This window comes from Pristiophorus japonicus, chromosome 9 (assembly GCF_044704955.1).
Source record: "Pristiophorus japonicus isolate sPriJap1 chromosome 9, sPriJap1.hap1, whole genome shotgun sequence".
Classification (NCBI taxonomy): Eukaryota; Metazoa; Chordata; class Chondrichthyes; family Pristiophoridae; genus Pristiophorus; species Pristiophorus japonicus.
In genome coordinates, this window is record NC_091985.1 from 130754372 (window position 1) to 130782280 (window position 27909).

A 27909-nucleotide genomic window follows, 5' to 3' on the forward strand; every position below is an offset into this window, starting at 1 on the left:
TGTTTCTAACCCATAGGGTGATGGGCAGGATGTCTTACCCATGTCGAGTATATCGAAACAGGCGTTTGTACCTGCACCTGAGTGGTGCAGACTGTGTCAGAAGGCTGCATTTCCGCAAAGAAGTTGTAACTGGAATCTGTAAGTTGATGAAAGCAGACCTGCAACCTAGAAGCATCAGGAGGACTGCTTTGTCGGTTGAAGTGAAGGTTACAGCTGCACTTTCATTCTATGCCTCCGGATCGTTTCAAGCTACAACTGGGGATGTGTGCGCCATTTCTCAACATGCAACACATGTCTGCATTCGCCAGGTGACAGTTGCACTATATGCTCGGAGGAATGACTACATAAAGTTTCCTATGACTGCCCAGGCAATGCACGACAGGGCTGTGGGCTTCTCCAAGATTGCTGGCTTCCCAAAGGTACAGGGCTGCATTGTTTGTACCCACATTGCTTTGCGAGCACCTTTGGAGGATTCCAAAATGTACAGGAACAGAAAAGGTTTACACTCCATTAATGTACAGCTCATGTATGACGACATGCATCGCATCATGTCAGTCGAAGCAAGATACCCTGGGAGCACCCATGAAGCGTTCATCCTATGCGAGAGCATTATATCTGCCATGTTTCAGCAGCAGCCAAAAGGGCAGAGCTGGCTACTGGGAGACAAAGGATACAGCCTCACCACCTGACTCATGATGCCCCTACACGTAACCCGGACAGAAGCGGACTGGGAATACAACATGTCGCACATTGCGACACGCAGCAGCATAGAGAGGACCATTAGCATCTTGAAACAGCATTTCCGATGCCTGGACCATTCCGGAGGCTACTTGCAATACTCCTCTGAGATTGTCGGTCAGTTCACTGTTGTTGCTGCATGCTGCATGCTGCATAACTTAGCCATCATAAGGCAGCAGCAGCTGGTAGTAGAAAACCCACCTGAGGTGAGAGTGGCTGATGATAATGATGAGGAAGATGCAGATGATGAGCAGGAGGACGAGGACGAGGAAGCCATGCAAGTACCTGAACCCGGAGCACGACAGCGGAGGAGGGCGGGCTGTCGTGCCCCTTTAACGATTGCTCTAGCCTTGCGCCAGCAGCTCATCTATGAACGCTTTGCTGCCTGAAGGCTCAGCGACAACTATTCCATGTTTACTGTTTGGACCTGTTCCGTTCTGTTGCGTTGTGTTAATGGAACAAATGATGAAAATGATTCTTGCTTACTTCAAAAGTTGTGTTATTAATGGAACAAATAATGGAAATGATTCAGTTTTAATGTGAAATATATTTTATTCAAAAGTTTTCACAAACAGTTCTTTGTACTTAACTTTAATAACATTATTCTTGTATCAAACTTTAAAATTTTCAGTTGTGATCACTTACAAACTTTATGATCACTTATAAACTCTAAGATCACTTAAAAACTTTACGATCACTTACTAACTTTTAAACTTGTAAATTTACATAACTTACAAAAATCTTTTAATTTGAGAACAGTTACAACAGTAACAATAATAATAACAACAACAACAGCAGCAGCAAAGAAAGGCTGCACCCATCTCTCCTCCACCTTATTCTAAGACCGCCCACCGAGCTTGTTCTTGGTAACTCCACCACCCCTGCCCGCAGGCAGTAACGCAGTGTTTCTGGGATTGGTACCAAGCTTATTCTTTCTAAGATCTCGGGTAGTGCGCACCTGTTGAGGGGGGGGGAACGGCAGACAGCAATGCAGAGGGCCCAGGTGGCAATGTGGAGGCCCCAGGCGGCAATGTGGAGGCCCCAGGCGGCAATGTGGAGGGCCCGACTTGGGGCTCTTCAGAGGCTGGTGTGGGGATTGGAGTGGGAGTGGCAGTTGATTCTGTCAATGGGCACGGGGTCTGGGTGTGTTCCCTTATTGCAGCAGCTAACTCCAACATACCGTCCGTCATGCGCCTTGACAGTGTCTCAATGACCTGCAACATTCCCTCTTTCATGTTGAGCAAAACTGTCTCAACTACCTGCAACATTCCCTCCCTCATGTTCAGTGATAGTATTTGCACCATCTCTGACATTCCCTCTGTGATGTTCACTGACAGCGCATCAGCTACCTGTGACATTCCCTCCCTCATGGGTCGCTGACTTGGTTTCAGCAGACTGAGATATTCCCTCACTCATGGTCCCAGACATTATTCCTATTTCTCGTGAGAGTGCTGTTACTTCTCCCGACAGTCCCGTTACCTCATCACCCACCCCACTGATAGTGCCCAGGAGTGATCGCGTAAGGTCAATGCTCTCCCCACTCATTGCCATCATCTGAACCACATCTGTTAGATCCTGCACCTCAGGAGAGCGCGGTTGAGCTGTACTTCCCCTGCTCCCCATGGGCGGAGCTCGCACCCCACCACTGGGACCTACATCCTCGGAAGGTGGGGCCCTGGTTATGTCTCACTGCACCACACCACTGGGACCCTCAACCTCGGAAGATGGGCCCTGGATGTGCCTCGCTGCAGCACACCACTGGAACATGCAGCCTCGGAAGGTGGGGCCTTGGGTGTGCCTCGCTGCATGCCATTGGAATTCCCAGCCTCGGACGGTGGGAAACCATGGAATGTCCCACCAACACTCAGGGGAGGGGCTGGCACCTCAATGGACAGCACCTGCGCCACCTCCAAAGTGAGTACAAAAGATGGGGCTTCATCCATCACCTCTACCTTCCCCTCCCCCCGATGCTCTTGGTCTGGAAGGTGGGATTGGAAGATGTTCTCCTCTTCAGGCTCATGCTCATCTGAATATTCTTCTGCATCATCAGGGTTGGCCTCAAGTTCTGCAAAATATAACAGAACAGATAAATGGTTAGCAGCAGAGGAGGGGGCAGGGTGGGTCACATGAGAAGGCTCACACAGCGCAGGCAGCAGGCTCATTTGAAGGACCTCGATGAACGATAACACATTATATCAACCGAAACGTAGCTGATGGAGACATCCCCATTAACTGAAGCATGGCAAGCCCACTCAGTACTTAACATTTAGCAAAGCCAGACTGTGGAATTTTCAGGACTTACTCTCTCCCTCGAGTGTGGGCCCAGTTTGTGCAGTGCTGGTTGCTTTTCTGCAGGCAGGACCCATCAAAGCAGCGACCCTCTCTTCCAAGGATGTCAGTGGGTGCAGATTTGCCGGGCCTCCTCCTGTTCGAGTTCTTTCCCTTTTATTATGTGTCACCTTCCTCTGCAAAGCTGAAAATATAACTTTTTAGAGAGGGTGGCTTTCTGCTGGGTGGGACATATACAGCTGGTCACATTTACAATTGTAATTCTGTCATGTATCCTACATGGCTACTGTTGGTACTATCACAAGGTGTGCCACCAGAGGGAACAGTAGTGGGAGACTGATAGGTTACCTGTACAGGTGTGCCCTGACCTAGTATAAAAGGCAGGCCACCAGATGTGATCCTCACTCTGGAGTTATCAATAACGGAATAAGGTCACTACAGTTCAAGTACAACACATTGCCTCATGGAGTCATTATCAGAGCATCCAAGAACATAACAATTGGCGACGAGATTACGGACTTTCACGCGAAAATAGCTACCCTTGGTACGTTGCAGCAATTCGCCGATGGTGATGATTTGGATGCCTTTGTGGAGAGGCAAACGGCCTGGCAGGAGACAACCCGGCCACACTGACTGGCAAGTGCAGAGCTATCCTGCTAACCAGTTGTGGGCCCACTTTCTATGGCCTTGTCAGGGACTTGCTGGCACCAACAAAGACAATGACCAAGACGTACGAGGAGCTCATAACACTGATCCATGAGCAACTCAAGCCCAAGGACAGTATCCTCACAGCCAGACACCGGTTCTACACCCACCGATGGCCCGAAGGCCAGGAAATCGCGAAATATGCTGCAGACCTCAGGAGGCTAGCGGCACCGTGTGATTTCAGCGACCATCTCACCGAAGCGCTGCGGGACATTTTTGTCATTGGTATCGGTCATGAGGGCCTTCTTCATAAGCTACTGTCGGCGGATACCACAATCACACTGCAGAAGGCCATCTCTGTGAGCAAGGCATTCATGACCTCGACCTGCGGCTCTAGGCAGATGACTCACCCAGCAAGTACTGTGCACAGAGTGGTGCCTTTTAGAGGCTGGACTGTAGAACGCGAACCTTCTCAGTGAAGAGAGAACAGGACCCTGAGTCTCTTAACTCAGAGTCCGCCAAGGGGGGCTAATCGAGTAGGTCCATGCTAGCGTTGTGGAGGAAATCACAGGGCTCACCAGTGCCGTTTTAAAGACTATGTAGGCAAAGGCTGCAGCACAAAGGGCCACCTCCAGTGAATGTGTCAGAGAAATATGACTCACTGTGTCGATGAAGAGTCTGCAGATGGTCATGATTCCAGCGCGGATTATGAAACGTTAGGCAGAGAGGCAGCTCAGCCACACAACGAGGTATATAGCATGTTTACCTGCACCACCAAGTGTTCCCCGTTGAGGATGGAAGTCGAGATAGATGGCGTTCCAGTCTTCATGGAAGTGGACACGGGGGCGAGCCAGTCAACAATGAATCAAAAAGCCTTTGAGAGGCTATGGGACAATCAAGCTGAATGACCCAAGTCGGTCCCGGTTCAGGCAAAGCTGCGCACCTACACTTATCCCAGTCATTGGTAGTGCAAATGTTAAGGTACTCTATGATGGCGCAGTGCACAAGTTACCTCTGTGGATTGTTGCAGGTGATGGTCCAACGTTACTCGGAAGAAGGTGGATGGAGAAGATCCATTGGAAGTGGGAAGACTTCACCCCTCCAGTGATCAACATCTTCTGCACTCAGAGGCAAAGCAAGCCCTCACCCGAGGTTGGATCCGGCACCAGAGAGCAGACCAGCACAGCACCCGAGGCACAGACTGCCCGGCACGACTGCATGGAGATGATCCAGTGGGGACGTCCCAAACGCACCTTCCAGGCTCCAGTGGCAGGATTCCAGAGAAAGAAAATCGGATACAGAGGTGACTTCCCAGCTTCGGAGGCAGAACCTGGGGAGAAGAGGATCACCGCAGTCAATATCGTGGATGGAGGAAAGATGGCACCCAAACCACGAGGTGATGGAGCACCAAACGGAGAAGAGGATTGGGGTAAAGAAAGCAAGGCTCTCTTAAAGGAGGCCTGCAACCTGCCACACTTAAAGGGACAGTTCCACACAAGCAAGCAATGTAATAGCAACTGTGGGTTAGAGATAAAATGTGTAACTGATGATCAGAGATGTGTACATGCAACAAGCAAGGAAAAGTCGTGATAAGTAATGAAACGTTGTGTGATGTAGGATTTCAACTGCAAACAGCCAATGCAGTGGGCAAACACCCATCGGGAGCACACAGGTCCAGCGAGCTATCCAACGCTGTAGCCTGTGACCCTGGGACCAGAGTTATGCACCATGGAGTATGGCCACAAGCAGCCAATACACATGAGCTGCAGAGCAAGCGATCTCAGCAAGGTAATGGCACTGGTATCGATACCCTGCCCTTGATCGGCTCCACCTCTCAGGCACCCAAGTGTGCTAAGGCGCAGCCCCCAGACCCCATCGCCACCAAGGCCATATCCGGGAACGTGGGTCACCCGCAACAGTCCTCCCAAAGGGGACCGGGGCCAGCCAGGATCTCAAATCAAACAACGCCCAGACCAGCGAGTCAGCAGTTCCCTGTGCACTGCTAAACAACAGCTCCTCAGGGAGCAGCAGTGACCCAGGGCGCAAAGAAAGGACAGGGAGGTCACAGGCCTCTGTGAATCTGTCCGACGCTAGGAGCAACGGCAACAGTCCCAAGAGCAGGCAACTTGAGCCAACCAGGTTCCCAGTGCCAGCACTGGGCATCGCGCCACCAACTGACTGCCTGGACACCATCCAGCAGTTCTGGAACTAGCTTGTCCTTACGCACCGGTTACCGATCCCCAGTACGTATCGATATTGTATCTCACCAGTCTAACGTACTTGTCTCACAACTGAACCACAAATTTAATGCAAACTTGTTTTTCTGGACTTGAATGTATATGAATGCAATGAGCCTCCGTCATAATCTATATGTGGGGGGATGGAGGGGGAGAAAGGAGTGGTCAGGGGCACACACAAACAGCAACCACCAGCACCTCTACTGCCAACGAAACACAAGCCACTCACCCAAGATTGAAATGACCCGCCAAGGGTCAGCCAGATAGAGCTAAGCCTGGAACACAGTCAATGCAGAGGTGATTTGCACTTGGGCGAGAGTGATGTCATGTATCCTACATGGCTATTGTTGGTACTATCACAAGGTGTGCCACCAGAGGGCACAGCAGTGGGAGACTTGTAGGTTACCTGTACAGGTGTGCCTGGCCTAGTATAAAAGGCAGGCCACCAGGTGTGATCCTCACTCTGGAGTTATCAATAAAGGACTAAGGTCACTACAGTTCAAGTACAACATATTGCCTCATGGAATCATTATCAGAGCATCCAAGGACATAACAAATTCCATTGAATAAATTAAAATATTACTTATACTAACTACTTGACTAAGGTCCTGCCATTTTTATGTGACCTCTGCTGATGTCCAGCTCCTGCCATCTGGTCTCAATCACAGTAACTCGTGCCTCCACTTCATCCTGTAAGAAATTTTTGGTCCTTGCACTGCGTTGCATCTTATATTGCTGCAGCTCCGATTTTTCCAATGCTCTCACACAGCACTCAATGTTGTCAGTGATAGGTCCTTACTATACAGTATAAATGCACACAAGGCCCATGCTTGAGAGAGGGTCAGTCTGTGACCTGTCCTTTATTCCTTAGCACTCCAAGTGATGAAGGTGGGTGGAGCTTCCCCATTTGTACCTGAAGGCCCAGGTTAGAAGTGTCTCCCACCTAGTGGTCATTGTTCTCACAGTGTACAACTTAGGTCAGATTATACATGGGTTACAATGCTGGTTGAATACATGACATTACCACCCCCCCAAAGTCTTATTGGGATCACAGGTTGAGTCTCTCTAGTGGTTTATGCTCTCTTGTAGAGCGCCTGAGTTGGGGCTCCAGTTGTTGGGCGCTGGCATGAGTGTCTGCTGTTTGCAGTGCCTCAGGCCTGTCCGGACTGCCCACAGTGACTGGGCTCTCCTCCACTTGGTTCTGGTGTTCGGTCACCTGTGGTAGAGTGAACTCTACATCGTGTTCATCCTCTGCTTCTTCTATGGGGTTGCTGAACCTCCTTTTTGTTTGATCCACGTATTTGCGGCAGATTTGTCCATTGGTAAGTTTAACAACTAGAATCCTATTTCCCTCTTTGGCAATCACAGTGCCTGCAAGCCATTTGGGCCCTGCAGCGTAATTGAGGACAAAAACAGGATCATTTACATCAATACATCGCGCCCTCGCATTCCTATCATGGTAGTCATATTGTGGCTGGTGCCTGCTCTCGACAATTTCTTTCATGGTGGGGTGTATAAGGGATAACCGGGTTTTGAGCGTCCTTTTCATTAGCAGCTCTGCGGGTGGAACCCCTGTGAGCGAGTGTGGTCGGAATCTATAGGCCAACAGGAGGCATGCTAAGCGGCATTGTAGGGAACCCCCTTGGATTCTGAGCATCCCCTGTTTGATTATCTGCTCGTTCTGCCTGGCCGTTTGAGGCCGGCTTGAACGGTGCCATTCTAACAAGGTTAATTCCATTGCCTGCCATGACGTCCTGGAATTCAGTGCTTGTGAAGCACGGGCCATTGTCTAAGACGTCCGGTAGACCGTGGGCGGCGAACATTGCCCGAAGACTTTCTACCGTGGCAGAGGATGTGCTTGAATTTAAAATGTCACACTCGATCCATTTGGAGTAGGCATCTACTACAACCAAAAACATTTTTCCCATGAAAGGATCTGCGTAGTCCACATGGATGCGTGTCCATGGCTTGGCTGGCCATGGCCAGGGGCTAAGGGGGGCTTCCCTGGGCGCATTGCCCAGCTGGGCACACGTGTTGCACCTGCGAACACAAAATTCCAGATCTGCGTCTATCCCTGGCCACCAAACGTGTGACCTGGCAATTGCCTTCATCATGACAATGCCTGGATGCTCATTGTGGAGTTCTCTGATGAACACCTCTTTGCCCATCTGGGGCATGACTACGCGGTTTCCCCACAGTAGGCAATCGGCCTGAATTGAGAGTTCATCCCTGCGCCTGTGAAATGGTTTAAATTTCTCAGGGCATGCCCTGTACGTGGCTGCCCAGTCCCCATTCAGGAAACATTTCTTGACTAGAGACAATAGCGGGTCTCTATTTGTCCAGACTTTAATCTGACGGGCTGCCACGGGTGAGCCTTCGCTTCCGAAAGCTTCAACAACCATGACCATCTCAGCAGCATGCTCGGTAGCCCCTTCAGTGGTAGCTAGTGGGAGCCTGCTGAGTGCATCGGCGCAGTTTTCGGTGCCCGATCTGTGCTGAATTGTATAGTCATAGACGGCTAACGTGAGTGCCCACCTCTGTATGCGGGCCGATGCGTTTGCATTTATGGCCTTGTTGTCGGCCAAAAGGGACGTTAGGGGCTTGTGATCTGTCTCCAGCTCAAATCTCCTGCCAAACAGGTACTGGTGCATTTTCTTTACAGCATATACACATGCGAGCTCCTCCTTTTCTACCATCCCGTAACCCCTTTCTGCCTGGGACAGACTCCTAGAGGCATAAGCTACCGGCTGTAACTGACCCTTGACATTGACATGCTGCAACACACACCCGACACCATAGGATGACATATCGCACGTTAACACAAGTTTCTTACATGGGTCGTATAGTGTTAACAGAGTGTTGGAACATAACAAATTGCGTGCTTTATTAAAAGCCCTTCCCCCCAGACCCATTCGTGACCTTTGCGTAGGAGCACGTGTAGCGGCTCTAAAAGCGTGCTCAATTTGGGAAAAAGTTACCAAATAGTTCAGGAGCCCCAGGAACGAACGCAGCTCCGTCGTGTTACGGGGTCTGGGGGCTCTCTGGATCGCTTCCGTCTTGGATGCAGTAGGCCTGATCCCGTCTGCTGCTACCCTCATCCCCAGGAATTCTACCTCTGGAGCTAGGAAGACGCACTTCGCCTTTTTCAGTCGCAGCCCTACCCGGTCCAGTCTGCGTAGCACCTCCTCCAGGTTGTGGAGGTGTTCTTCAGTATCGTAACCCGTGATGAGGATGTCGTCCCGAAAAACAACTGTCCCTGGAATCGACTTTAGGAAGCTTTCCATATTTCGTTGGGAGATCGCGGTGGCCGAGCGAATCCCGAACGGACATCTGTTGTACTCAAACGACCCCTTGTGTGTCGTGATGGTGGTCAGCTTCTTCGACTCACTCGCCAGCTCCTGGGTCATGTAAGCTGAGGTCAGGTCCAATTTTGAAAAAGGTTTGCCACCGGATAGCGTCGCAAAGAGGTCCTCCGCTCTCGGTGGTCTTGGAGTGACACCCGATTGATGGTGGCCTTGTAATCACCACATATCCTGACCGACCCATCCGCCTTGAGCACCGGCACAATCGGGCTCGCCCAGTCACTGAATTCGACTGGCGAGATGATGCCTTCCCTCAGCAGGCGGTCCAATTCGCCTTCTATCTTTTCCCGCATCATGTACGGCACCGCTCTGGCCTTGTGGTGTACTGGCCTGGCGTCCGGGTTTATGTGAATCACTACCTTGGCCCCCATGAAAGTGCCGATGCCGGGTTGAAATAGTGAGTTAAATTTGTCCAGGATCTATGAGCATGATACTCGTTCCACAGAGGAAATTGCATTGACATCGCCCCATTTCCAGTTCATGACAGCAAGCCAACTCCTCCCCAGTAGTGTGGGACCGTCCCCTGGGACAATCCCGAGTGGTAACCTGTTCTCCGAATCTTTGTAGGTCACGACTACCGTGGCGCTGCCTAGCACCGGAATGATCTGCTTTGTGTAAGTCCATAGCTGTGCGTCAATTGGCGATAATTTTGGCCTCCTGGCCCTGGACGCCCACAACTTTTCAAACTGTTTGATACTCATCAGAGACTGGCTGGCCCCCGTGTCTAGCTCCATTGATACTGGGATGCCATTGATGAGCACTTTCATCATTATCGGTGGCGTCCTGGTGTATGAACTGTATACGTGCTCCACATGAACTCGCTGAACTTCAGCTTCCAGCGATTTCCCCCAGCATTCATTTCTGCAATTTCTGCAGGTATTTTGCTCAGCTCTGCAAACTCCGGCTGAGTGTGTGCCTCCACGCCTCCAACATGAGCTGTTGTTGGAAACAAAAGGTCCCTTGCCAGTCGATCGTCCCTGACTGCCCCTGTTATTGCCCTTGAATGCTCCATTAACAAGTGTTGATGGCCCATTACTGGCCGCATTGTCCCTTGCAATGGCGTGAATCGCCGTTCAGCTTGCCATTGTCTCTGTCGAACTCCCCCTGTGGGTTCGACTACATGTTGGGGCATGCCCGATTGCCCTTGTCTGCCTGGAGAACTGTGTGCTGCTTTAACAATGTTGAATCTCTGTCCCAACCATTCCTTAACACAGTACCTCTCGTCTGTTCTGCTAGTGGCCATGCTCGCGTGGTTTAAATCCCAGTTTCTCGTCGCCATTGATACGTCCTTACTATACAGTATAAATGCACACGAGGCCCATGCTTGAGAGAAGGTCAGTCTGTGACCTGTCCTTTATTCCTTAGCACTCAAGTGCAGGAAGGTGGGTGGAGCTTCCCCTTTTGTACCTGAAGGCCCAGGTTAGGAGTGTCTCCCACCTAGTGGTCATTGTTCTCACAGTGTACAACTTCGGTCAGATTATACATGGGTTACAATGCTGGTTGAATACATGACAGTCACACACACAACTGACTCTTTAAAAATGGCCGATTGCCAACCCGGAGCTGTGCTGCGCATGCGTGTCCATTGAACTAACATCAAAAACGTCACTTTTTTTCCCGCACATGCGCAGAAGATGGAGCATCATTTTTTCGGCCCAGACAGCAGGCTCCACCCCTCAGGCGACTGGACATGTTGCATGGCACCAAATTTGAATTATACATTGGGGAAACTTTTGCAAAATATTTCTGCTGCATTTCTGACCTAGAAAAACAGGTGTAACTCTGGCAATACGCCAGAAAATGGGCTTGGGCAAAATTGAGCCCATAATTTCTGACAATCAGTTGAATTTATTAAGGCAGATTCAACATCAAGATCACAGTCGTGGAGGTGAGAGACTCAGTAAGGCAGGATCTATAAAGTAATAGGTTTATGGCACTGAAATACACTTGAATATGGATTAATATTCAGCAGGACGTGGGGGTACTTGTGCATGACACACAAAAGGACAGTGTGCAGGTACAGCAAGTGATCAGGAAGGCCAATGGAATCTTGGCCTTTATTGCAAAGGGGATGGAGTATAAAGGCAGGGAAGTCTTGCTACAGTTGTACAGGGTATTGTTGAGGCCATATCTGGAATACTGCGTGCAGTTTTGGTTTCCATATTTACAAAAGGATATACTTGCTTTGGAGGCAGTTCACGAGAGAAGGTTCACAAGGTTGATTCCAGAGATGAGGGAGTTGACTTATGAGGAAAGGTTGAGTAGGTTGGGCCTCTACTCATTGGATTTCAGAAGAATGAGAGGTGATCTTATCGAAATGTATAAGATTAGGAGGGGGCTTGACAAGGTGGAAGCAGAGAGAATGTTTCCACTGATGGGGGAGCCTAGAACTAGAGGGCATGATCTTAGAATAAGGGGCCGCCCATTTAAAACTGAGATGAGGAGAAATTTCTTCTCTCAAAGGGTTGTGGATTTGTGGAATTCGCTGTCTCAAAGGGCTGTGGAAGCTGGGACATTGAATAAATTTAAGACAGAAATAGACAGTTTCTTAAACGATAAGGGAATAAGGGGTTATGGAGAACGGGTAGGGAAGTGGACCTGAGTCCATGATCGGATCACCCATGGTCGTATTAAATGGAGGAGCAGGCTCTAGAGGCCGTATGGCCTACTCCTGTCCCTATTTCTTATGTTGTTATGTTCTTATAATATATCTGAGAGGGTTAATCCTGGAATTGATATGTAACTAAAATAGTCACTTTTGAGGAAAGCAAGAGAGAAAGCCTGAACTCTGGTATTATTATTAAATATTGCCCTGGAATTTGCAGTCAGAGGAGAAACGACGGTGCTCGATGCGGACCTCAAAGAAAGCTGCCCACAAAGATGTAGTAATCTCTGTGGTGTGAATTTCCTCTTTCTTGACGTTAGTTTGAATCTGGGGCCAAATGAAGCGAATTTCCAACATCCAGCAACAGTGATGTTGTCACGCCACTGGACCAAGTCCTAGCTCTGTCAAGCCCGTGTGGTGGCTGGTGTGCAACGGTCACCACACATTAAAAAAATCCATGCACAGACATCTTCCACCCTTCAATTGGAATTCAGGACTGGAATATTGGGTCCTTCATTGAAACATCTGTGTACTCATGTGGAAGCAAGTCATCCTCATTCGAGGGACCGCCTATGATAATGATGATGTCGTCAAGCACACTGAGCAGCCAATCACATTGAAGAATTCTCACAAGCAACAAACCAGGAAGTAAAATGCACAAATTATAAGTTACTTTTTATAAATTTTACTGTGAGTGAAATAAAGATTGGAGCTTACACATAGAATTAAGGTAGAAGCTGAAATATCATAAACAAACTTTAAAATAAATAATTATTTTAAAAGCCATGTCATTCTTATCGTAGAATGGCCTACTCCTACTCCTATTTCTTATATTATTGAAATAATTTGACATTCCACAAATCTAAAGTTAGTTTTTCAGGGCCAGAACGGTTGTTCAGCAGTCAGTACGCCATTAAAAACCCAGTTACACCTCTTTCAACAAGGCTTAACTTTTTCGGGGATTGGAGGGGGTGTTTAACAGCGATATTCCAGCGTAATAGGGGAAGGTTTTGTTCTTCAGTGTGATTTGAATTGATAGCCAGCTCAGGGGCGTTTCACAGCACAACCTGTGGAGAAGCGAAAAATCACTGACAGCAACTTCTGGATTTCCGTGTTTATCTACGACTGCACTGACTCCAGAAGTTCCGATCACTTTGAGAGGAGTAATGACGGCGAACGCTGACAGTTTCACCGTCATTATCTCCACAAATTCCAGGCCAATATTTCTTAAATTAATTGTCATAGTACAGCAAATAATAAAAAATCCTATTTGTGTCATAAGAACGTTAACACACAATCATTATCAGGGTCCTTAAAGTAAATGATTGGATTCACTGTCAGGCACAGCTGGTAAACCTAGTCTATGTGTCGCAAGCTAAAAATGTCCAATTTTCATGCTGTTTATCTATTTGTGTTGGCATTAGAAACATTTAAAAAATGTTTGGGGATTTTGTTTTTTGGATATGATTTGTAATACTAAACGGCTGGCACAACCAGTTCCTTTAAAACACCTGCATCAGCCCTTGTTTGCAAATTCATAGAGGGCATGATTTCACCAACAGCATTTTACAATTACAGACCAATACTATCCGAGGTTCAGGAATGTGAAAACTCGGTTAGAAAAAGTACCAAAATGGCCCGTACTCAAACAGAATTCAAGAACTGACCATCAAGAAGGAGGAGTCTTGATTAATAGAAAATAAGGAGAAACTGTTTTCACTGACAGGAGGGTCGGTAACCACAGGACACAGATTTAAGATCATTGGCAAAAGAACCAGAGGCGAGATGAGGACAAATTTTAGAATTTTGGAATGCATTGCCTGAAGGCATGTTGGAAGCAGATTCAATAGTAATTTTCAAAAGAGAATTGGATATATATATAAAAAGTAAAAACCTGTAGGAGCTCTGGAGAACAAGCAGGGGAGTGGGACTAATCGGATAGCTCTTTCAAAGAACCAACACAAACCGAAAAGCCTCCCTTTGTGCTGTATGATTCTCTATGATTTTATAACCACTTTTACCCTGTGGACCAGCCAGTTAACTTCCAAATACTGTGACCCATTATTTTGTACACGTGGAAATGATAACTTACCTATATGACTTTCATACATGCAATCCCTGCCCTAATTTAACTTCAGTGCCCTCCGCTGTTTTATACGATTGCTAGCATTGTTCTTTGTACTTTGGAAAGAAAAGGAACCTGCAGCAGAGATTGAGTTCGAATTAAAATCCAGAAGCTAATGGTTGTGATTTTACTGAGACAGACCCTGCTTTAATTTTCAGGGTATTACAAGTGAGAGACATAAGGGTCTAAATTTAACCAGGTCTGGTACGGGAGCAACTATAACCAATTTAGCTGGCAGAACCCCAAGCGATCTTCATGGCTCTTCAGGCCATTGCTAAATTGGTTGGGGCCTTTTTGTAGGCCGCCCTGGTGGTCCTGTGAAGTAAGCGCAGGCTTCATTTCCACATTAAAATGATGCTCATTTCCTCAGACTAGTCAGAGCTTGCGCTTCGTGAGCTCGGACCAGTATTTTAGGGTCTTGAGCTGCCTGCCCAGAGTTCCTTAAAGGGATCGGTGAAGGTCACTCAAAAAAAAACCTGCTGAAACATCCTCTTTGTAGAGTCAAAAGGAACTCCTCCTTGCTTCACAAAACAATTGCAAGCCACCCCCCTCCTCCCAGTACCTCCCCCCCTCCCCCACCCCGGACTTACCTGTGGGCCTTTGCATTGGCCCGAATAGGTTAGGCCCCATCAGGCCTGAATTATGATGACGTGATGCGAGGATGAATTTAGGGCAGTCCGCGGGCCTCTCTGTACTGAAGGCCATCGCTAAGCAACGGCAGAATCACACCTGATTTTGGGAGTTAACAAATTTACATTGAATCACATAGAATGTATAGCACAGAAGCAGGCCATTCGGTCCAACTTATCCATGCCAGTGTTTATCCTCCTCCCACCCTTCTTCATCCAACCCCATCAACATATCCTTCTATTCATTTCTCCCTTATGTGCTTTTCTAGCTTTCTCTTAAATGCACCTATGCTATTCACCTCAACTACTCCCTGTGGTAGCGAGTTCCACATTCTAACTCTCTGGGTAAAGAAGTTCCATCTGAATTCCCTATTGGATTTATTGCTGACGTTCTTAGATTTATGACCCCTAGTTTTAGACTCTCTCGCAAGTGAAAAAACATTTCTCTGTGTCTCCCCTAGCGAGCCCCTTCATAATGTTAAAGACCTCTATCCGGTCACCTCTCAGCCTGTTCAATCTTTCCTGATAGGTATAACTGCTTCATTCTGGTGCCATCCTTGTAAATCTTTTTTGCACTTTCTCCAGCGCCTCTATATCCGTTTTGCAATATGGAGACCAGAACTGTGCACAGTACTCTAACTGTAGTCCAGAATTCACAAAAAGCAGTGGTACCATTATGCTGAGCTGAATTTGGCTATGGAGTAAAACACCTTCCTTATTCTGTTGGAGGTAAGTGGTTTGTCAGACCTGTTCTGTGCACTCCCCTGGTAAGTACTTTCATATGTATTGAACGTTTTATGTTTTCTGCATTTTATTGTCTGGTACATTGCAGATGAGCTTGTCTCTCTAAATCCCATCCATAATCCATTTAGTTATGGCCGATTCATGCTGGTGTCTGTGATAGAGAACTTCACAGTGATTCCTGTTGGCTTACTGCTCAGTGTCGTATTAAAAACACACACACACACACACATAAAGCTCAACCTGCATAACCTCGGAGGTCAAGACACTATCAGGCATAGGATTTCTTAAGTGAAATGTGTGAGACATCATCTGACACCATTTATAGATAGAGCTAGCCTCTTAGTGACCACAGGATGAAACTTAAAAGCATTGCTTTCTGAGTTTAAAAGTGTTAATGTCCAATGTGATGCTTGAAATGAGGACTGGAACCTGTAGAAATTTGTGGTCTTCAAGATATGTATATCCAATCCCTCCTCATCCTAAAAAGAAGTGCTGTTTGAAGATAGTGTGTGGCATTTGAAGATTGTGTGTAGATAATACATTGCCTTTGAACAAAGCCAAAACAGGTTGCTTTAGCTTTAGGAATTTGAAGTTCTTTATTCCATCAGGAAGGATGTACGTCCCCATTGCCTTTCATAGTGCAGTAGCACTGAACTAGGAGGTATTTAGCAAATTTTACAATAAACTTCTTTAAAGACAATATTTCCACAGGTGCGCTTGGTATCATAGTTGTTGTATTTGGTTCCGATTGATTTTATTAGGAGGAGAAGTGCTTGGCTCAGAAAAATCAGGGTATTGTTTGGACCATGAGAATAACAGGTCCAATTGGCAGTTTAAATGTGAGACAAGAGTAAACCAAGATTACCATTTAATTTAGGCTAATCTGAACTAAAATAGGAGCTGGTTTAGCCTTTCTGATATCTGATAGTGCATGTGTGCTGTCATTTCAAAATAAGTCTGTTCAATTTACATATTGATTTTTTTTAAATGATAGCCTTTAATTAAGCATATTCCAAGGTATCGCATTATTAAGTATGATGTAAAACCCAGGGAACATTACAATAATACAAACCAAATTGCACAATTAGCCCAAGTCAGTAATGCAATGACTCCATGCTGTTATTTCTTTATAATGATGCTGCACGCAATGCAGATGGGTGTTAAATGATAAAAGAGGTATAGCATTACACAATGTAATAATGCGCAGTAATAAAATACATTTTTGTCATAACATTTTCAGATTTTTTTTAAATGCCCTCCAGACATTAATTGCTGCAGTATTCTGTCTGCCAATGGCTAGAGCCTGACGATATGGCTCCAAGATAATAGATTATCAATAACTCTGTAAGTAAATAGTAGCAAAAAACTTTAAGTGTGTCTTTAATTCATGGAGTAATGGCTAGAATGCTCAACATCATTTAGCAATTTTACAGCGGAGTGCATTAATAGAGATTGGACTGTGTTCAACTTGGGAAGAAGAAATGAAATTTAAGGGTTTTGCTGTGTGCTTAGGTAAACAATTGTACTTGTGTTGAATAGTTGGGCCCATCAAGGTGAGGCCCCGTCAGTGCGAAGGAGTTTTTCTATTTGTTTACATTAAGTTGCAGATTAGGTACATTAGATGTCCCGTATGCAGCGAAGTTCCCACTGCTCTTCCCCATTGAAGAGTTCAGAATTCCTCTGGTGGCTATGCATGATGATATTGTTCGAGTATTTTGAAGATTTCTTCTGTTGGGTATTGTTAGTGAGGTTCTGCAACTCAGGTGAACATGAACCCACCCACTCCATGGCATGCTATGTTGAGAATCTGAGGTAAACTCCACCAGGACAAATTGAACTCATTTGCCCCTGTCTTTTGGGTGCTACGAGTGCCCTTAGAGCTCCAAAATGGTATCTGCAGCGTGCGGTCACAGTTGTGGGGTAAATCGCGCCAGACGCCATATTGGTGCAGGCGTTAGTGCGCAGTGATGGTCCGCCAGAAGTACGCTGAGCTGGCTGATTATGACGTCAATCAGTGTGTAGCGCTAATTTGACGCCAGCGTTGCTATTTTGGAGCTCAATGTTCCAAATAACGCCCTCTCTTAACCTCTCTCAGCTGAACACACTCGAGCAGTAATGGCATCCTCACTGAAATCTGCCATCTGCTGCAGCCACAACTGCAACCTCAGAAGGGCAAGGACAGCTTTGCCAGTGACTGGGACAGTGACCGTGGCAATGAACTTCTATGTTTTAGGCTCCTTCCTGCCTGGGGCTGCAGATACTTGCAACATCTTACAGTCTGCCATCCACTGCTGCGTGAGGGAATTCACTGAGGCTCTCTATTGCCAGAGGCAAACAGGCGGAGTGAGCTGTTGGCTTTGCTAGGATTGCAGGTTTCCCCATGGTGCAGGGGGCCATTGACTGCACGCACATCGCTTTGCGGGTGCCACATGTCAACTCTGCCCTGTACCAGAACTGAAATGGATTTCACGCCCTCAACGTCCAGCTGGTGTGTGACCATAGGCAGCGAATCATGCCCTGTATCCTGGCAGCATGATGCCTTTATTCTGCGGCAGTCTGCTGTGCCAACTGTATTTGAGCCACCGTGGCAAACCAAAGGGTCATTACTGGGTGACGAGGACTATCCACTGACGACATAGGTGATGGCTCTGATGCGTGACCCATGCACACGTGTGCAGCATGCATACAATCAGAGCCATGCTGCCACATGAAACGTGATCGAGCAGACCATTGGCATGCTGAAACAATGCTTCCACTGCCTGGACTGCTCTGGAAGAGCCCTGCAGTACTCGGGTGTCAAGATTCATGATAGTCTACTGCATGCTGAGCAACATTGCCATTATGAGGGGACAGCCCTTGCCACCAGCTATACGGCAATGATCTGAGGAGCAGAAGCATGAGGAGCAGGAGGAGGAGGAAAAAGAGGAATAGGAAGGGAGGAAGCAACCTAGACAGCCCCTCTCTGCCCAGGTTGTACGTGAAGAACTCATTGGAGTGTGATACCAGCAACACAAACCCAATTCCCCATTCACCAACAGTCCCACACCTTACCTTACCTCTGTCACTGACCATCACAGTGTACACTTGGCCACAATGCAAAAATAAAAGCCAGCTCAAAATAAACATTCCAAACCAATTTTTTTAATGAAATCAGGCCAGATTATATACAAAAGTCAACTAATCCTTTTGCATTCCCTTAATGCCTGTCTTCCATGTGCCTTTACCTGTCCCAGTGGCTGCAGCATCGCTGGTGGAAGGCTGCTGATTTTCAGTGGAGCAGACTGCAGATGGCCTTGGAAGATGACCTCAAACAGCTCTGGGTCTAGAAGGCCTGGCTGCGAACTGCACCATCGTAACATGGGCAGCAGCAGTTATTCGCCACCTTGTCCTGCAAGAGAGAGAGAAGTGTGTCAGTGAGTGTGGTGCAATCTGTTTGGCTGATGTGGCTGATGTGTCTGTCATGGTTGAATAGCTGGCAGTGTGTGCAACCTGTGAGGTGTAGTCTGAGGCTTGAAGCGGTGGTAATTCTGTGAGCGTGAGGTGAACCATATGAATGTTAGGTATGAGGCCCGATTGATAGAGAATGTTGGCAGGTGGATGATGAGGATGTGGTGAATATGAGCAGTGGCTGAGGCTACTGGTGCAATTGGTAGGATGTGGCATTTGAAGATGCATTCACTGACCTCAATCACCCAGTCATTGGACTTCTTGCAGTACTATATCCAGGTTCTTGGGGTTTGACTCCTGGCATTGATCTCCAAGGCTATCTGCTCCAACTGGCTTTTGACCATGTGTCTGGAGAGCCTACTACCCCATGTAGTACATCTCTCCTCCTTTCCACCTCTTCCACTAAGACTTACAGTGCAGTGTTCAAAACACTTGGAGCCCTCTCTCTCCCCTGTTGTGCCATTTTTAACTCTTTCCCAGGTCAAAATCTCTTCAACCACAATTCCCTGCACCTGCTCCAGTCACAATGCAACTCCCCTTTAACAGTTAAAAAAAAAATGTGTTCATGGGATGTGGGCATTGCTGGTAAGACCAGCATTTATTGCCCATCCCTAACTGCCCTTAAGAAGATGGTGGTAAGCCACCACTTCAACCACTGCAGTCCCTGTGGTGAAGGTACTCCCACAGTGCTGTTAGGGAGGGAGTTCCAGGATTTTGACCCAGCGATGTTGAAGGAATGGCGATATCTTTCCAAGTCAGGATAGTGGGTAACTTGGAGGGGAACTTGCAGGTGATGGTGTTCCCATGCGCCTGCTGCCCTTGTCCTTATAGGTGCTAGAGGTCGCGGGTTTGGGAGGTGCTGTCAAGGATTCCTTGGCAAGTTGCTGCAGTGCATCATGTAGATGGTACACATTGCAGTTACGGTGCGCCGGTGGTGCAGGGAGTGAATGTTTAAGGTGGTGGATGGGTTGCCAATCAAGCGGGCTGCTTTGTCCTGGATGGTGTCGAGCTTCTTGAGTGTTGTTGGAACTGCACTCATCCAGGTGAGTGGAGAGTATTCCATTACACTCCAGACTTGTTCCTTGTAGATGGTGGAAAGGTTTTGGGAATTCAGGAGGTGAGACACTCACTGCAGAATACCCAGCCTCTGACCTGCTCTTGTGGCCACAGTATTTATGTGGATGGTCCAGTTACATTTCTGGTCAATGGTGACTCCCAGGATGTTGATGGTGGGGATTCAGCGATGGTATTGCCATTGAATGTCAAGTTAGTCTCTCGCTTGTTGGAGATGGTCATTGTCTGGCATTTGTGTGGCACAAATGATACTTGCCACTTATCAGCCCAAGCCTGAATGTTGTCCATGTCTTGCTGTATTCCTGTTAAGTTCTTTGGCGCAGCACCACAAGGCTCTTTTGCTTAGCATAGCTGATTTTCCAACATTACAACAATGACTACACTTCAAAAGTACTCCATTGGCTGTAAAGTGCTTTGAGATGTTCTGAGGTTGTGAAAAGTACTGTAGAAATGTGTCTTTCTTTCTTTTAGCTTTATACTTGCAGTGATATCTGTAAACAAACTGATGAGACAAGCGCATCAGCCAAGTTCCGGTTTATTCCTCACTTGGCCATTCATGATATATCTGATTAGAAACCTCTTGAGGGTTGAATTTGCGTAGGCCTTTCACCTGGTCGTCTGCCTCAACCTCAGCGGAAGATCCATGGAGATGCAGGAGAAGTGGCAGGCGATCAGGACAATCCCCATGGAAATTCAAGCCCAATGTCTTGGAGAGAGTGAAGAGAAGAGCAGCGGGAATTATTCAAGGGCTCAGTTACAAAGAAAAGTTTGCAGACTCAAATTTATTTTCATTGCCGAAAAACACTTGGGAAGGGAGGGAGATTCTGAGCCGAAGCTAATGTAGACCTAAGCAGGCTATTTACTTTGGACTGTGAGCATAGAACTAGAGGACGAATAGAGACAGATTCCATCAAAAATTGTTACTGCTATGTTGACAAACCCCTTCACAAAGATAAGAGGGATTGAAGTTTATATGGATTAATAGGTAGAAAGATAATCAAATACTGAGGCACTGATTTTTGTGGGGTCAGTAAGACGTGTTGGTTCAGCTATCCCACCCACCCCACTCCCTCTCAGATTGCCTCCTCCCCCGTTTAAATGCTTACATCTCTACTTCCAGCTTGGCTCCATGGAGGGGCTGTTGGATTTCCTGCTCTCACCCCCCCAACCTGAGATTAGCGATGAAAAGTAATGAAAATAGTTTGGACTTCTCCCATGTGACAGCACCTATTCCAGAATGGGGCTTTTAGCAGAGAATTTATGTTTGCTCCTTTATTTACAGATATTGAAAGTCAGTTCTTTATATTTTAGCAGAATAACTAGCGCAGAATTATGATGGCTCAGAGTTCCATCGAGGTAGGGCGCAAAGTGATAAATGTGGCCTCATTTCACCTCCATTTTGATGTTGGGAAAGAATTGCAAGTCAGGGTGCTTCCTTGCAGAGAGATAATAACAATCTGGTCCTTGTTAGCAGACTCTCCCAATGATTATGACCTTGGCCTCAGTATTCTCTCCTGGCAGCTGGAAACCCAACATCCAAGATAGACTTACCATGGTGGTAAGAATTCCTCTGGTCACTATTGCCTACAACTTACTGCTGTTGATATTAGTCAGCGAATGCTTAGCGTATTCTTATGGCATTCCTCTGTCTGCTATTTTAGTAGAGGCCCATTGATAATAAATAAGTCAACGCCTGCATTTAAAGCAGACAAAGGAATGCAATGTGAAGACGCTAACCATGGCTAATACTGCCAAAGTTATCTCCATATGTATTGACATTGTGTATGTCGTCAGGAAGATTTCCTCTATTCAGTACTTTTAGGAAAATCATAAACATCTTTTAGACCTTATTTGTGATTTCTCTGGAATTTTTAGAAACACATTCACAATGTGCCTACAGTGAATTCTTACCCCATTATTTCGATTTATCTCAGATTTATCTTGATAGTAATGTCTGAACATTCATGAATATCCATAACCTGATAACAAGCCCAAAGATTTGTTCTTATTTTTTCCTAACAATCAAACATTAAATTTTGATCTCTGGTCTAAATCTGTCATAAAAAGCATCAATAAAACAGTTCTGAACCTAGATAAGGCGGTAATAATGGCTTAGAAATTACATTTCGCTTTTATGGTATTTTTATATGATTCATCCAAAACAGTTCTGGATATATCTCTTAATATATCAGTCCCTCTCTCAACTATTGTATTCACTAAGGTTCTGTTTTCATGCAATCTGACAAATTAAAGACTGGTAGTAAATACAATAAAACAAGGAAACAGTTCCATTCATCTACGGGTAAATGGAGGTTTTCACACCGGACTTATTACATATATTACCACGTATTACAAACAAAATCAGCTTTTTAAATAATCATTTTTAAAAGATATTTTCAAATATTTCTAAAATAAAAGCAATAAGACCTTGTATTTCTGTAGCACCTTTAACAATAAAACTTCCTAAAATGCTTCACAGAGATGGAACCAAAAAAATGGACACCACGTTAAAAGAGACATGAGGAAGGGTGACCAAAAGCTTGGTCAAAGAGATGGGTTTTAAGTATGGAGGCAAAGAGTAAAAGGGAAGGAATTCCAGAATATGAGGCCTAGCTGGCTGACGGTACAGTTGCCAAAGGAGGGGCTGAATGCAAAAGAGGCCAAAGTTAGAGGAAAGAAGAAATTGGGGGTGATGGTGGTTGGGCGGGAGAAGGTTACAGAGATAGGGAGGGGAGAGATCGTGAGGGATTTAAACATAATGATGAAAATGATAAATTTGAGGCAATGGAGGATTGGGAGCCAATATCGATCAGTGAGGGCAGTGATGATGGGTGAGCGGGACTTGGTACAGGAAAGGATGTGGATAGAAGAGTTTTGATGAGACAAGTCTTTCTCATGTCATTTTAGTGCATTTTAATGAGCTTCTCCCTCTTGTGATGGTCTTGCAACACATCCTGTAAGCCCACAGCCAGTTCTCCATGAACCAGAAGCTGCAGTCCTATGGTTTTCTGCCTCATCGGAGACCTTGGATACCTTCAAACTCATACAATCTTAGATCACTATTTCCTTCTGCACTTAATTTCTCTCCAAGCCACTCTGGAAGATGATCTTATCAACACACTACACTTGGGCTGGGCTCAGATTCTGAATTAACCAACTAGATTTATGAAGAGAGAAATTACAGAACAACACAAGATTTTGCACAATGACCGCAGAAAATGATCAGGTCTTTTGAGTCTATAATTTGGGCCACTAGCAATTAATGCAAAGACTCTCATTACCAACAGCCCCTACCACATTCCAGTATTAACACATTGCTGTTTGTGGGAGTTTACTGTAAGCAAGTTGGCTGCCGTGTTTCCCGCATTACAACAGTGACTACACTCCAAAAGTACTTCGTTGGCTGTAAAGCGTTTTGAGACATCCGGTGGTCGTGAAAGGTGCTATATAAATCCAAGTCTTTCTTTCTTTATTGGTTTAGGTTCTGTTTCTCTCAGGACAACCCTGTGGTTGAGGCAACTGTCTCTCTGTCAAGCAATAGACTTAAATGTTCCTTTTGTCTTTGAAATGCTGGGAATGCAAAGTAAATTCTGGTTGGGCATAACGCTCGTGCATATTGGTATTGTAGTCTCGACTGCATCTCTGAGATTCTTATTCCAATTTGATGATCCACAGGTGAATATTGTTCACATCATACAAACAAGATCTTCTGGGTTTCATTAATACATTAATATGGTTGAAAGCCAAAGATATACTACATATATTAATTTATATATGTGATATATTAATTATATATTAATTTGTACTTATACACTAGTTCTGCCTCTCTCCACCTACATTCAGGGATAATGCCAGGGGATTTCTTGGAACATGTTAAGTTAAATAGGTTAACAACTGGGTTAGAATGGTCCAAACACAAAATCACACAGAGGAAATGAAACCTAAAGTAAGAAGGAAGCAGTAATATAGTCAAGAAATAGTATTCTGTGAAGATAATAGATAAGTATTGACATGAAAAGAAATTGTACCCAATAGCTAGACCAGCACAAGAGATTTATATTATGCTGCCGTGGCCTTTGATATTGTTGGTGGATTTTAAGCATTTCAGCTATGCACATACTGTTCTCACCTAAAGTCTGCGTGCCTAGGTACCCCTTTTGGCACTTGATTCAATTCCATTGTTTGTCCAATGTTATTTTAAATTCCTGAGACTGGAGCAGTCTTAAATTGAGTATTTTTTTTACATGGTTTAAGATGCTCCTTTCCTTCTTTTCCTTTTCCCACGGTTATCATTCCATGGAAATTTGACACTGTAACATCCCTATCTAAGAGACTTTACTTCTCCCAGATGCCTCGCTTAATGGCCTGGCCTAGGATTGAGGCAACTCATCACTTGTGTATTTGGTTTATTTGAGTGTCAGGCATTACTGAGAGACAAATCCATAGACATGTCAAACAAAGCACCTTAAAAATCATGATACTGGCTTGTTTCACTTCAGTATTATTCACCTACTGGATGCCCACCATTCTTGGCTGTATTTAGACAGCGATCAAGGGAGTGGTGAGTGGTTCTGTGCTGCTTTACTGCAAGACTGGTTTATCAGTACGATTTCAAGCACTGGACCCCAACCAGTCCTGAATATGAGCAGCAGGAACATGACAAAACACACAGCTTAATGGACCTAACTTTGGCCATGACTTGCATCAATTTTTTTGGAGTAAGTTGTTTGTTCTGGCATAAGTTAAAAAATGCCATTTTCCCCAAAAAATTTGATCCAGAGTAAGTCAGTTAGGTACGATTTTTTTTAGGTCTGTTTTTTTTTCAAAAGGGGGCGTTCCCAAACACTTACGCTAGTTTTGGCCATTTATGCCACTTTGGCCAGCTAAAACTTACTCCAAATTGACTTAGGTCAGCGTATGTGGCCAGCTCTGAAAAACCTTGCGGCAGTTAAGAAAAAGCAGCGCACAGTCGGCAGACATTTGGGCAGTGATAGGGGAGGGAAGGGAACTGGAGAGGACCTCAACAACTAAGCACCAAACATTGCAAGGAAAAGCTCAAACAATTAAAATACTAATAAAAATGAAGTAAATCCTACCGGAGAAATGCAAGCTGCTGATGGCGATGTCAGTGGGGGGTGGGAGAGGAGGGGGGGAGGGATAGCCAGAGAGAGAGAGAGAGAGATGCTGGTATACTAAACACTCTTTCTCCACCTGCCCGCGCCCCCCCCCAAACACGCTTTCTCTCCCCCCCGCTAAAACTCTCCTCCTCCACCCCCCCCCATACACCCTTTCTCTCCCCCCCACAAAAACTCTCCTCTCCCTCCCCCCAATACACTCATTTTCTCCCCCCAAAAAAAACTCTCCTCCTCTCCCCCCCAATACCCTCTTTCTCTCCTCCTCTCCTCCCTCCCCCACCGATACACTCTTTCTCTTCTCCCCAAAACTCTCCTCCTCCCCCCAATACACTCTTTCTCTCCCCCCGCCCCCCAAAATTCTCCTTCTCCCCCCCCCAATACACTCTTTCTCTCCACCCCCCCAAAACTCTCCTCCTCCTCCCCCCAATCAAAACTCTCAAGCACAACCCAATAAATAAAAAATAAAACCGAAGTCCTACCTCGCCCAGGAACTCAGGGGGGCCGGCCGGCCGGTGTGGGAGGCCACTTGGCCGGGGATAGGGGCGTCCCTTCGGCCTGGGATAGGGGCTGTGAGCATCGGGTCCTGCTCATAGCCCGCAGGACACGCTGGGAGGGCAGGAGCATGCACGCAGACTTCACTGCGCATGCGCGCAGGTGCCGGCACTGTTTTCGGCGCTGGCCTGTTGCTCCTCCCCCCGCTTCAGAATGCATGCCGCGCTGGGACTCCGGGGACTCAGAAGAGCAGCCAGGATGGGGCCCCTTTTTCCCGGCGCCCTTTCCAGCGCGCAAAGTTGGCGCACTTAAGGTAAGTGCGCCGAAAAAAGGGGCTGCGCAAAGTTGGGCCCAATGTTTGCTGAAAGCATCAATAGGAGGCAGGCCTTTTCATGCTATGACTTGATACATTTTACATATCTTTTTGTTTAATATTTTAGTTTTAAAAATGATTATGGCAGCGAGCCTCCTCTCCAGGTGAAATAGCTGTCTCCTTCATTGTGAGAGGTCAAAGGACAGCTAAAGGCACCTGTACACACGATACATTAATGATTATATCACGGTCAGTAATATTAGAATACTAACCAATTTAAGATGCTGTGAAAGAAAGCTAAGAAACTGATGTAACACAATCTTTCAGGAGAAAACAGCAAGAGCAACTTGAGTAGATTGGGCATTAACCTTTGACCCAGAATAAACCATTCCTGTGGTATGTTCTGGACTCTCGCTTTACCTGTGTTCAACCAAATGATAATATGCCATTACATAATAGTTTTAAAAATAAGACAAAAAAATTAACCCATACTTCCCAACTTGGATCAGAACACCCACGACCTCTGCCACCTCATCATAGGTAGTCCCTCAGAATCGAGGAAGATTTGCTTCCACTCTTAAAATGAGTTCATTAGGTGGCTGAACAGTCCAATACGAGAGCCACAGTCCATGTTACAAGTGGGACAGATAGTCGTTGAGGGTAAGGGAGGGTGGGACAGATTTGTCGCACGCTCCTTCCGCTGCCTGCGCTTGATCTCTGCATGCTCTCGGCGATGAGACTCGAGGTGCTCAGCGCCCTCCCGGATGCACTTCCTTCACTTAGGGCAGTCCCCGGCCAGGGACTCCCAGGTGTTAGTGGGGAAGTGGCACTTTATCAGGGAGACTTTGAGGGTGTCCTTGTAACGGTTCCTCTGCCCACCTTTGGCTCATTTTGCCATAAAGGAGTTCCGAGTAGAGCGCTTGCTTTGGGAGTCTCGTGTCTGGCATGCGGACAATGTGGCCTGCCCAGCGGAGCTGATCAAGTGTGGTCAGTGCTTCAATGCTGGGAATGTTGGCCTGGTCGAGGATGCTAATCTTGGTGCGTCTGTCCTCCCAGGGGATTTGTAGGACCTTGCGGAGACATCATAATTTCTCCAGTGACTTGAGGTGTCTACTGTACATGGTTCATGTCTCTGAGCCATACAGGAGGGCGGGTATTACTACAGCCCTGTAGAACCATGAGCTTGGACAAGGGCAGGAGGCGCATGGGAACACCACCACCTCCAAGTTCCCCTCCAAGTCACACACCATCCTGACTTGGAAATATATCGCCATTCCTTCATCATCGCTGGGTCAAAATCCTGGAATTTCCTCCCTATCAGCACTGTGGGAGTAGAGTACTTTCACCACACGGACTGCAGCAGTTCGGGAAGGCGGCTCACCAGCATCTTCTCAAGGGCAGTTAGGAATGGGCAATAAATGCTGGCCTTGCCAGTGACGCCCACATCCCGTGACAAATAAAAAAAATTAATAAGTAAAATAATAATGTATAAAGACAAAATGGGCAGTAAAAGCAGGTCTCCTGAAATAACATTCCAGCACCGATAGAAATGAAAATAGCCGGTACAGCAAGACTCCTGAGTAAACAACACAGTTTATTTAAGCTCTGCTACTTTCCAGTCACTCAGCAAAGCTATAAAGTGTAATGCCCCTTCCCGCTTGACTTTTATTTACTGTCATGGCTTGATAAAGGAATCCATCAGTACTTCAACCATTGTACAGCTAAAGAAACAACCAGCTCCATCTCAATCTCAGCTCTGTCCTCACGATCATTACAGATACTCCTATTACACTTGGCTAGCAGGTAGAGTTAAGTGTTACATCCTCTTAAAGTTGGTCGTACGCTAAATGATTTTTTTTAGATTTCAGGATGACCTTGATAAAGCAACTTATTTTCTCATGGAAGGGGAGGCAGGCTGGAGTTAGGAACAGGCAATTTTTGACAGATGTTATCAGTCATGCATAGGGGATGTTACACTTTTTATCAAAACTTGTAATCGTGCAAATGTTAGAAGATTATCCATTTCAGGCATTACAGGTATCTGTTAACACAACAATAACTTGCATTTATATAA